The sequence below is a fragment of the Chiloscyllium plagiosum genome, chromosome 44, assembly GCF_004010195.1.
Source record: "Chiloscyllium plagiosum isolate BGI_BamShark_2017 chromosome 44, ASM401019v2, whole genome shotgun sequence".
Taxonomy (NCBI): Eukaryota; Metazoa; Chordata; class Chondrichthyes; order Orectolobiformes; family Hemiscylliidae; genus Chiloscyllium; species Chiloscyllium plagiosum.
Window position 1 is genome coordinate 9,651,828 of NC_057753.1, and position 12,558 is coordinate 9,664,385.

Below are 12,558 nucleotides of genomic sequence, written 5' to 3' on the forward strand. Positions count from 1 at the left end.
TTCTCATTTCAAGGTGAAACTCTCTCTCTGGGCAACGTCTGGGAGCAAAGCAATGTCTCCCCTTTCCATTCCTCAACCTGGAAGGAAGAGAGAGGAGGGGAAACATTGTTCACTTATAGTAAGTGGAGGTCGGGGTTGTGAATCCTGGGAGCAAGCGGACTCTGCCAAGGTTAGTTTCAGCTTCTGGCTCTATTGTTAAAAATGTTGAGATTCAGTGTGACCGAAAAGAACTGAAAATCACGATAGGACAAAAAAATGCTTCCTGCCATTTATTTCGTGGAAGACTGGATGTATTTTCCAGTAACAGAGTCTGTAGGACACAGCAGGATTCTAAAAAGATGGATTCTTTCCCCACATACACACTTGAAGTGGGATCTTTCCCAGAAGAAGACTGCTATTTAAGAGAACCGTTTGTTAACACAAGACAGGGATTAGTGTAGGTTATGTGCTGCATACTGTATTTGGTGTTGTATTTATGGTTCCAGAAGCTTTATTTGTAATTACTTCTGACTTTGTAATATCCTACAGTAGATACATTTTATATAATCTTCAGTAAGAGAGTTAATACTGCACAAAAGATGACTTTAAGCATTGGCCCCATTAGCCTTGGGGATTGAGAGGAACAAATGATCCACAGAAACTCTAATTGTGTGTTCTGAATTTATATCGTGGACTGGCAGTGACAACATCTTCAAACCTCTTTTGCAGGATAACAGAAAAGAAGAATTTGGAAGCAGAAATCTCAAACTAAACTTCACGTCAGTGTCTGGTAGTTAGTTGATTCACCCAAGATGTCAATATCGACGGCTTTGAAAACAAGGAGGGGAAACGAGGTCTGTCTCCTTCGCTCGTTTTGAAATCTGTGTGATTGGAAAAATCACCAAATGTCTCTCACTGAGTGAGAGTATCCCAGTGGGCAGTCGTTCTCTCCCTCCCCCTCTCCGGGACAGCCGGGGGGATGAGTCTTAAAATAGTGTGTGCGTGTGCACAGACACACTACTTTTTACCTGTACAGGACAATGTTAGAGAGATTATCTGGAGAAGGGAAGTTTAGGGTATATCCCTGTATAGAACTCTGGGGGAAGTGTGGGGAGAGAGGGCAGGTGGTCGGTCATTTGGAGACTGTGCCTGGGCTCCTTTTGATGTCCAGGACTGTTCTCGACAGCATTTCAGTAAGCCGAGTGCACTTTTAATCAATGTTAAAACATCTCTATGTTTCTATCGGGACCGTGATCTTCTTTTGGATAATCCGAAATTCAGCTTATTGATATTCAGATAGTCGAGGTTCCTCTGTACTCTACCCAACTTCACAACACACGGTGGCGCAGTGGTTAGCACTGCTGCCTCACAGCGCCAGAGACCTGGGTTCAATTCCCACCTCAGGCGACTATCTGTGTGGAGTTTGCACATTCTCTCCGTGCCTGCATGGGTTTCCTCCAAACAGTCCAAAAATGTGCAGGTTAGATAAATTGGCCGTGCTAAATTGCCCGTAGTGTTAGGTGAAGGGGTAAATGTAGGGGAATGGGTCTGGGTGGGTTGCGCTTCGGTGGGTCGGTGTGAACTTGTTGGGCCGAAGAGCCTGTTTCCACACTGTAAGTAATTAATTTCTAATCTAATCTAACATCACATCTGGAAGATGAATGCTTCACATCTGCCTTTAAATTAAGGAAGAGATAAGTTTAGACTACTTTCTCAAAGTCTTTTGAAGGGGGGGTGGGCATGGGTCTGGTCTGGTCCATAACAACTGTCACTAACTTGTTACCCACTGCCATCAGCGTATAGTACCCAGTGGCTGCCAATTATGGCCACAGTGATGTGCTTTCTTGGCTCAAACACCACAGAGTAGGATATGGTCTGAATGCTTCTCTGTTACATACCGTTAAGGACCAGGCCAGACCCCCTCAAAACATTTGAAGAATGTAGGCCAAACCCTAACTTTAAAAATTTTTTTTAAACATTTGTGAAGTGGCTATTCCAGGACTGGTGCAGCTGGTCAAACCACTTAGACAAAACAATTTATTTACACACTGCAGATGAAACACAAACAAAAGAAAACCAAATTGAGAATATCTTGTATGAAAACTCAACTGACTATTGCAACTTAATAAAGCTGTTCCAATTCTGCAATATCCTGTGAACGCACCCCATGGCGAAAGGTAAATTTGAACACAGGTTCTTACAGGCAGGAGAGATTTCAGAGAGTGGAGTCAGGCAAGAAAACCTCTATTAAAGCAAGTTTCATTGTAGCTGCTTCTCTAGGACCCCTGCTAAAACTAAACCAAACTGGGAAAACAAAACTGAGCTGGGAGAACGATCTGCTCCCCTTTCATTGTTCAACTGTGTTTTTAAAAAAAAACCCTAAAGGCTTCCTCTATTGACTCAGGCAGTGTCTGTTAACCATTTTGACACCACTGCTTTTAAAACCCCTCTTGAAAATAACCAGGGACAATATAACCTTGTTAAAGGGGCAGGATCGTCCCGATACCATGTGGTTTGGGTTCTTGTGGAGGCAGATGTCTTGACATTTATTAACAACACTCATTATGTACACCGTTACATGACCTCAGGCTGAGACACTACCATACATCAGGAGCATCTCGGAACTGACAGCCAGACTACTGCGACTCCTAGGACTCATAACGGCACACAAACCAACAGCCACGCTCAGAAAAACAACTCACCAGAACGAAGGACCCGATACCCAACATGAGCAAAACGAATGTAGTGTACAAAATCCCATGCAAGGACTGCACAAAACGCTATATAGGACAAACAGGAAGACAGCTAACAATCCGCATACATGAACATCAACTAGCCACGAAACGACGCGACCAGCTATCCTTAGTAGCCACACACGCAGACAACAAGCAACATGAATTCGACTGGGACAACACTACTATCATAGGGCAAGCCAGACAGAGAACAGCCAGGGAATTCCTACAGGCATGGCATTCATCCACAAACTCCATCAACAAACACATCGACCTCGACCCAATATACCAACCACTACAGCGGACAGCTGAAACTGACAACCGGAAACGGCAGGGACAGACCACTATAAACACCGGAGGAAACACCAAAGAAGCGCTTCGCAGGAGGCTCCCAAGCACTGATGATGTCGCCTAGCCAAGGGACGAAACAAGAAAACCTCTATTAAAGCAAGTTTCATTGTAGCTGCTTCTCTAGGACCCCTGCTAAAACTAAACCAAACTGGGAAAACAAAACTGAGCTGGGAGAACGATCTGCTCCCCTTTCATTGTTCAACTGTGTTTTTAAAAAAAAACCCTAAAGGCTTCCTCTGTTGACTCAGGCAGTGTCTGTTAACCATTTTGACACCACTGCTTTTAAAACCCCTCTTGAAAATAACCAGGGACAATATAACCTTGTTAAAGGGGCAGGATCGTCCCGATACCATGTGGTCTGGGTTCTTGTGGAGGCAGATGTCTTGACATTTATTAACAACACTCATTATGTACACCGTTACATGATCTCAGGCTGGGACACTGTGCTTATTGATGCATCACATAACTAGAACACAACATGTGGCTGAGTGACCACATATCTCACTGACTACTGAGATGAGGGAATGGCCTTTGTTGTGGAATGCCACATTGTGAGGTGATCCAACTGCCCGAAATATGCAAGGTCTTTCTGCAATCCATGCAAAGCTACAAGAGACTTCATCCTCTCATCTTCAAAAAGGAAAGTGCCGGAACTTCATTTTTAATCTTCCAACATGTCCTAGGTTCTGAAACAGCCACAGCAGACTGCAGGATATTCCTCTCTTCATGGAAGTAGGGATACAAAAGGCAGGAATGGAGAGGCTGCTTGGTTTAACATCAGTCAAAGGGAGAAATCTGCAGTCAGTTATTAAGGAAGATAAATTGTGACATTTATAAAATCTTGTTGCAATCGGGCAGAGTCGACAAAGGTTTATGAAATTGACTCATCATTGGGAGATCTATTTTAAGAAAATAACAAGCAATGTGGATCATTCAATTTTATTTTCTTTACTTTATTATTGTCACATGTACCTAAGTACAGTGAAAGGTTTTGTGTGCAGTATAGGCAGATTATACCACACAAGGTTCATCAGAGTAACAGAACTGAGTGAGAATACAATGTAACGGCTGCAGAGAAGGTGCAGAAAGACTGACATCGTCATTAAATTTGAAGTGTCCATTCAGCGGTCTAGTAACAGCAGGGAAGAAGCTGTTCTTGAATCTGTTGGTCAATCAATTTAAGCTTCTGTGTCTTTTGCCAAACGGAAGAGATTAAAACCGGGTGGGAGGCATCTTTGATGTTGGCTGCCTTGCTGAGGCAGCAGGAAGTACACATGGAATCAATGGTTGGAAGGTTGGCTTGTGTGATGGACTGGGCTGTGTTGGCAACGGTCTGTAGTTTCTTATGATCCTGGGCACAGCAGTTGCCGTACCAAGCCACGATGCATCCAGAAAGAATGCTTCCAACGGTGCATGTATAAAAATTGGTAAGTTTTTACAGATATGCAGAATTGCCTTAGCCTCCTGATATCGTTTAAGTGAGTGCACAAAAGTCTGGCAGTTGAAGTAAAATGTTTATAAATATGAAGTCATCCATTTTTGTTGGAATAACAGTAAAAAGGATTATTACTTGAATGGTAAAAGTAATTGCAACATGCTGCTGTGCAGAGGGACCTGGGTGTGCTTGTGCATGAATCACAGAAGGTTAGTCTGCAGGCGCGAAAGGTAATTAAGGCAAATGGAATTTTGCCCTTCATTGCTAAAGGGATTGAGTTTAAAAGCAGGGAGGTTATGTTGCAGCTGTACAGGGTACTGGTGAGACCACACTTGGAGTACTATGCGCAGTTTTAGTCTCCTTATTTAAGAAAGGATGTACTGGCACTAGAGTGGGTGCACAAGAAGTTCAATAAGTTGATTCCAGAGGTGAGGAGATTGATTTATGAGGAGAGACTGAGTAGACTGCGATTATGTTAATTGGTATTTAGAAGAATGAGGTGGGATTAGTTAGATTACCTACAGTGTTGAAACAGGCCCTTTGGCCCAACAAGTCCACACCGACCCTCCGAAGAGCAACCCATCCAGACCCATTCTCCTAACTAATACACCTAACACTACGGGCAATTTAGTCTGGCCAATTCACCTAACCTGCACTTCTTTGGACTGTGGGAGGAAACCGACACAGACACTGGGAGAATGTGCAAACTTCACACAGGCAGTTGCCCGAGGTGGGAATTGAACCCAGGTCCCTGGCGCTGTGAGGCAGCAGTGCTAACCACTGAGCCACCATGCCACCCCTCTTATAGAAACATATAAAATGATGAAAGAAGTAGCTGAGACAGACCTAGAGAGGATGTTTCCACTGGCCGCTCATTTAAGAGAGGAGAGTTATGTTTTTCTCTGAAGGCTTCCTGAGTTTTTAAAATTCACTTCAGGGACCTGAGTTTAATTCCACCCTTAGATGACTGCCTGGGTTGAGTTTGCACATTCTCCCCTGGTGTCTGTTTGGATCTCCTCCAGGTGCTCCAGCTTCCTCCTTCCAGGACAGGGACAGCGTGGGATTACAATCGGAATAACGCTACCTCTACTTTTAAATTGAAAGTGAAGCTACCTCGACACTGTCCCAAACAAATACTGCCAAGACAGGCACAGCATTGGCTTGGATACAGAGTAAACTCCCTCTACGCTCTCCCATTCAAAACACTCCTAGGACAATGACAGCAGAGGATTAAATAAACAGTAGAGCTTCTTCCATTCTGACTGACACTTGGTATGTTCTACACCAATCCTCACGGATAATTCAGAAGTGAGACTATTATCTGGCACTGAATTCACACTTCCTAATGGGAATGACAGGTCGTGAAAATCATCTAGTGAAACATAGATAAAACACACACAATGCACAACAGAACCAGAATTTTATTGGGATCAAAGACTTTTAAATAAGAGAAGACACGGTCCTTGTAACAATCCGAATGTGAGCTGGACAATTTTCTCACTCTCATCAGTTTCTCTGCGGATACAGAGTCCACCTCACTGCTGTCCGGTCAGTTCATCTGCTCTCATTCAGAGTGAGTTGTAGCTGACCACATGGTGGCCTAGGGTCAAGAGGTTAGAGGGGAAAGGTCAACTTGGATTGAGGGCATGTGTCATGCTACTGAGGTCGGGTGTTGCTGATTTACTCAACTTATAATAATCAGGGACAAGGGGATGTCAGGCTGGGCTTGTATCAGTTCAAGCTTAGAAGAACCAGATGATCTGATGGAGGTGTATGACATCCGCAGAAGACTTAATGTGAATGTAATGTCCACTCATTTCTAACCAGACACTAGCCTCTCATTTAAGATAAGAGAGTTTTGTTTTGGGGTAGTGGTACAGTGGTTAGCACTGCTGCCTCATGGCATCAGTGACCCCGGTGTGATTCTACCCTCGGGCCGACTGTGTGGAGCTTGCACATTCTCCCCCTGTGTGGGTTTTCTCTGGTGCTCTGGCTTCCTCCCACAAGATGTGCAGGTGGGGGTGGATTGGCCATGGGAAATGCACAGTTACAGGGATAGGATAGCAGAGTGGGTCTGGGTGGGACAGTCAGTGCTGATTCGATGGGCTGAATGGCCTGCTTGCACACTGTAGGGATTCTAGAACTACCTGGAGCCTGTAACTGACCAGCTGACACGTGGACACTTTTCTTACACTGCTTTTATTCAAGCCTGCAGAGCCATTTCCACAAGACTGCAACAAACTCCCCAAATACTAAAATACATCAGTTTGATATACTGTTGTTATTTTAAGAGCAGTTTACATGTACCAATCAATAGGATACAGTTGTTTTATGGTTATCAATATTCAGTTAGTGGTTCTGGTTATTTCATCTGCCTTATCTTATCGTACTCAACCAACTACAGCATCTAGACACTTGCCAAATTACAATATCCAATGTTTGCAGAGTATTTTTCTTTTTGTCATGACTGTTACCTTGAACACTGATTTGTGACCTCCTCGTTGCTCTCAAAGTTCCTCATTCGTCCCTACATTGTGAAGGTTTTACTTTGTCGAATGTTTTCCTGGCTTTTTTGCAGTTAGCACCCTACCTTCTGCCCTGGTCAACATTTTCCCTTCCAGGTCTGTACTGAGGATTTCATGAGAAACCTCAGAATGTGGTGAGACTGTGGAACTCACTACCATCGCAACAGGTTGGGGTGAAAGGCATTACAAGCAAGGGTAAGCCAGCCAGTACAAAGGAGTGTCACTGTCACCAGATTCACAACACAGTGAAATTAAAACATGCAAAAATCCCTCAGAATTTCTCAACTGTTCCGAACCAGGCTTGATGAAGAACAGATCTCGCACACCAAAACTATAATTTAAACAAAAAACAAACAATTATAAATGCTGCAACTTTGCTAGGGCAATGTTAACCAAGAATAGCTGAAGGTCTTCCCGCACTCGGGGCAGGAGAACCGCCTCTCCCCAGTGTGACTGTGCCGATGAGTGTCGAGGTGAAACGGGAAATTGAAGCCTTTCCCGCAGTCGCCACACTTCCACGGTTTCTCCACAGGGTGGGATTCCTTGGGTATCTCCGTGACCGAAGCTTCATCCACACACAAAAGCACGTACCGCCCCTCCCCGCCATGAATTCCTCTTCCCAGGCCGTGTAACTGTTTCAGGCTCCATACTCAGAGCAATGCAACAGTAGGGTCTCTCATCTAATCGGAGGAAAACGTGAGGACTGCAGATGCTGGAGATCAGAGCTGAAAATGTGTTGCTGGAAAAGCGCAGCAGGTCAGGCAGCATCTAAGGATGAGAATCGACATTTCGGGCATGAGCCCTTCTTCAGGAATCCCACTGATTCAGGAATCATCTAATCCCACTGATGCTGAAAATGTACTGAAACAGGAACGAAAAAGCTTTGTTCCTTCTCACAGAATCATAGTCGAAAATTGTTGCAGTCCCGATGGATTGACTGACGGTCATTCATTGACATGAAAGTGAGGACTGCAAATGCTGAAGAGTCAGAGTTGAAAAGTGCGATGCTGGAAAAGCACAGCAGGTCAGGCAGCATCTGAGGAGCAGTAGAGTTGATGTTTCGGGCATAAGCCCTGCATCTGTTGATTTTGAAACTTCTATCTTCAGATCTTCAAATACTCTAAAAAGAGATTACAAAAGTCATCATTGTCAGTCCAGGGTAGAAATTCAGAACAAGCACTTCTACTTTCTGCAGAACATGCTTTTCTTTTTCCACAAAACTGAAAGCACTATCCCACTCTCTCTCTCTCTCCTCCAGTTCTCACTCCACTCAAACTAAACCATTTGACGGTGCTGATTTAGGATCGCACAGGGACAGAAAAGTAAAAACATCAAGACTGATATCTCTTTAGAGTTTTGGATACCTCCACCTGAAAGTTATTATCCTTCACAATGTTGGGATACTGCTGACAGTGAGCAAGTCTGATTTGGGAAGCAAAAAAAATGTCAATTCACAAATGAATCTACAACGCAGCTTCTGGAGAAACAACGAGACACAAAATGGTTAACATTCGGGAAGGTGGTGAGGAGGGAAAGAGACATCAAGGCATTGACACCAACACCAGAGAAAAACTGAACATACTGATGTAGTAAATATTAGTGGCAAGCCGGAGTCATAGAGATAAACAGCACAGCAACAAGTCCTTCGGTCCAACTAGTCCATGCTGACTAGATATCCTAAATTAATCTAGTCCCATTTGATAGCACTTGTCCCATATCCCTCTAAACCCTTCCTATTCGTATAACCATCCAGATGCCTTTTAAATGTTGTAATTGTACCAGCCTCCACCACTTCCTCTGGCAGCTCATTCCTTGCACGCACCACCTTCTGCATGAAAACGTTGCACCTTAGGCCCCTTTTAAATCTCCCCCCCATCTCACCCTAACCCTATTACCGTCTAATTCTGGACTACCCCATTTCCACACCTTGCCATACCCGATCTATGCCCCTTGTTATTTTATAAACTTGTATAAGGTCACCCCTCAGCCTCCGGTACCCTTGGGTAAACAATCCCAGCCTATTCAGCTCAAACCCTGGCAACATCCTTGTAAATATTTTCTGAACCCTTTCAGGTTTCACAACATCCTTCCGAAAGGAAGGAGACCAGAATTGCACACAATATTCCAAATGTGGCCTAACAATGTCCTGTACAGCCACAACATAACGGCCCAACCCCTATACTCAGAGGATTAGGAATATTTTCAAACCGCACAAAGACACAACCAGGAAAGAATGAACTTTTGAGGGTCAGCTTGGAACCATCAATGCCTCAGGGTGACCAAAATAATTGGATTTGTAATTACTGACACCAGATATTGTCATCCTCTCAGGCAAGAACACACCCAATTTTTTTTCAGACAGTATATGTACATGATTCGATACAATTCCCTATTCCTTACTTTAGCAGAACAATACCGGGACTGGAGGGTTTGAATTATAAGGGGAGGCGGGATAGGCTGGGACGTTTATCCACTGGAGCCTAGAAAATTGAGAGGTGACGTTGTAGAGGTTTGGAAAATCGTAAGAGTATAGATAAGGTGTCTTTTCCCGAGGGTTGGCAGAAAAGATGCTCATAAAGTCAGTACCGTGTGGAAACAGGCCCTTCAGTCCAACAAGTCCACACCGAGCCCGGAAGAGTAACCCACCCAGACGTATTACCCAATATTTACCCCTGATTAATGCACCTAACCCGCACATCCACCCACGCCCAAGCTGTATTCCATACCAGGCTCCGCCCCCACGCTGCATTCTCCCCCAGGCCCCGCCCACACACTGCCGTCTCGCCCACGTGGGGACTCCATCCAGCAGCGGGCCTCTCAAGTTCAATGTGAGTTCCGGGGCGGTACACGGGCTATCGCGACCGCCCCTGTACTCACCCGCAACCTCTGTCTCCGACAACAAAACTCGGACCGACCTCGCCTTCATTCCAGCTTCTGACTCAAAGTAGACAGGCAGGAGGCTGAAAGAACACAGCGAGCCAGGCAGCAGCAGGAGGGGAAGAAGTCGACGTTTCTGGTGTAACTCTTCCTCAGGTTTGGGGGTGGGTATCGGGGAAGATGCAGATAAAGGGGGTCTGGGGAAAGGGTGGCGGAGTGGGGATTGGTGTAGACGGGTAGAGGGTATTTCGTGGTTGGCCAATTGGAGAAATGAATCCGGTTGGTGGCCGGGGGAGAAGGAGGTTATTTGAAATTGGAGAACTCACTGGTGAGTCCTCCAGGCTGAAGGCTGCCCAAGCGGAAGTTGAGGTGTGGTTTGTTATGGCAATGGAGGAGTCTGAGGATGGTCATGTTGGAAAGGGAGTGGGAAAGGGAATTAAAATTGGCGGTGACGGGGAGGTCCTGTCGGCCCCGCTGAGATGGTTGGAGAACTTTCCCTCAGTTTATGTTTTGTCTCCCCGATGTAGAAAAGACCACATCAGGAGCATCTGATATAGTAAACTGGGTTGGAGTTCATCTCTTGTGGTTGGAGGGTTCCCAGGCGGAAGATGAGGCGCTCTTCCTCCAGCCGTCGTATTGCTATGGTCTGGCGATGGAGGAGTCCAAGGACCTGCATGTCCTTGGTGGAGTGGGAGGAGGAGTTGAAGTGTTGAGCCACGAAATCCCTCGAACTCAGCACCGCCTTCCTAACCTGCAATCTTCTTCCTGACCTCTCTGACCCCACCCCACTCCGGTCTATCACCCTCACCTTGACCTCCCTCCACCTATCGCATTTCCAACGTCCCTCCCCCAAGTCCCTCCTCCCTACCCCTTATCTTAGCCTGCTGGACACACTTTCCTCATTCCTGAAGAAGGGCTTATGCCCGAAACGTTGATTCTCCTGTTCCTTGGATGCTGCCTGACCTGCTACGCTTTTCCAGCAACACACTTTCAGCTCTGATCTCCAGCATCTGCAGTCCTCACTTTCTCCTCCACTCCTACCGCCAAGTCTGCATTCACTGCAATTACAGATGTCTTCATGACAGATGGAACAGCTCTCTCCATCAGCACTCTGTCCCATCTAAAACTCCCAGGACAGGGACAGCATGGGAATACAATCATAATAAAGCCTCCTCTACCCTTTTTAGTTGAAAGTGAAGCTACCATGACACTGTCCCGAACAAACAGTGCCAAGAAAGACACAGCATTGGATTAGATACCGAGTAAAACTCCCTCTAACGTTCCCATTCAAACACTCCCAGGACGGGGACAGCAGAGGGTTAAATAGAGAGTAGAGCTTCTTCCATTCTGACTGACACTTGGCATGTTCTACACCAATCCTAAACAATAATTTCAGAATTGAGACTATAATCTGGTACTGAATTCACACTTCCTAATGGGAATGACAGGAATAGGAAATCATCTAGTGAAACACAGATCGATAAAACACACACAATGCGCAACAGAACCAGAACTTATATTGGGATCAAAGACATTTAAATGACAGGAGATATTGTTCCTGAAACGATCCAAATGGGAGCTGAAAAACTTTCACACTCGAATCGGTTTCTCCTGGGATGCAGTATCCACCTCACCGCTGTCTAGTCAGTTCCTCTGCTCCAGTTCAGAGCTGACTTGTAGCTGACCACATGCTGGCCTGGAGTCAAGATGTTAGAGGGTAAAGGTCAACTTGGATTGAGGGCATCCTGTGTCATGTCAGTGAGGTCAATAGTCACTGCCTTATTCAACTTATAATTGGGGTCAGGGGGATATTGGGCTGGGCTTGTATCAATTTGAGCTTAGAAGAATTAGATGATCTGATGCAAGTTTCTAACATCCTGAGAGGACTTAACAATGTGAATGTATGAATCCCTTTGTGCCAGAGACTAGAAATGAGTGGACACAGTTAACAAATAAGTGGCATCTCATTGAAGATGGGAGAGTTTTGCTTTTCTCTCAAAGATTCCTGAGTCTTTGAAATTCACTCCCTCATAGAGCAGCACAGGGTGGTGGCTCAGTGGTTAGCACTGCTGCCTCACAGCATCAGGGACCCAGGTTTGATTCCACCCTCAGCCGACTATTTGTGTGGAGTTTGTACATTCTCCCCGTGTCTGTGTGAGTTTCCTCCCACAGTCCAAATGATGTGCAGATTAGGATGGATTGGCCATGGGAAATGCAGGGTTACAAGGATGTGATGGTCAGTGTCAACTTGATGGGCTGAACAGCCTATTGCATGCTGTGGGGATTCTAGAACTGCCTGGAGGCTGTAATTTACCAGATGATACGTGGACACTTTTCGTACACTGCTTTTATTCAAGCCTGCAGAGCCAATTTGACAAGTCAGCAACAAACCCCCCAAATGATCAAGTACATCTGTTTGATATACTGTTCAATTATTTTAAGAGCAGCTTACCTATACCAATCAACAGTGTACGCTTGTCATAGAACATAGAAGAATACAGCGCAGTACAGGCCCTTCGGCCCTCGATGTTGCGCCGATCCAAGCCCACCTAACCTACACTAGCCCACTATCCTCCATATACCTATCCAATGCCCACTTAAATGCCCATAATGAGGGAGAGGAGAAAGTGAGGTCTGCAGATGCTGGAGATCAGAGCTG

The 12,558-nt window shown here is 45.3% G+C and overlaps 1 long non-coding RNA gene across 2 annotated transcripts in view; it reads left to right on the plus strand.

Moving 5' to 3' along the window:
* Window positions 1-12,558, plus strand: part of LOC122543563 — a 17,473-nt gene continuing 4,915 nt past the window's right edge. Inside the window, exons 1-3 of one of the 2 annotated variants that reach the window (XR_006310098.1) lie at window positions 1-169; window positions 709-833; window positions 2,568-2,610. This is a non-coding gene — a long non-coding RNA (uncharacterized LOC122543563). Of the gene's footprint in view, window positions 170-708; window positions 834-2,567; window positions 2,611-12,558 lie in introns of those variants that run through there. The other variant, XR_006310099.1, reaches the window with a different exon arrangement.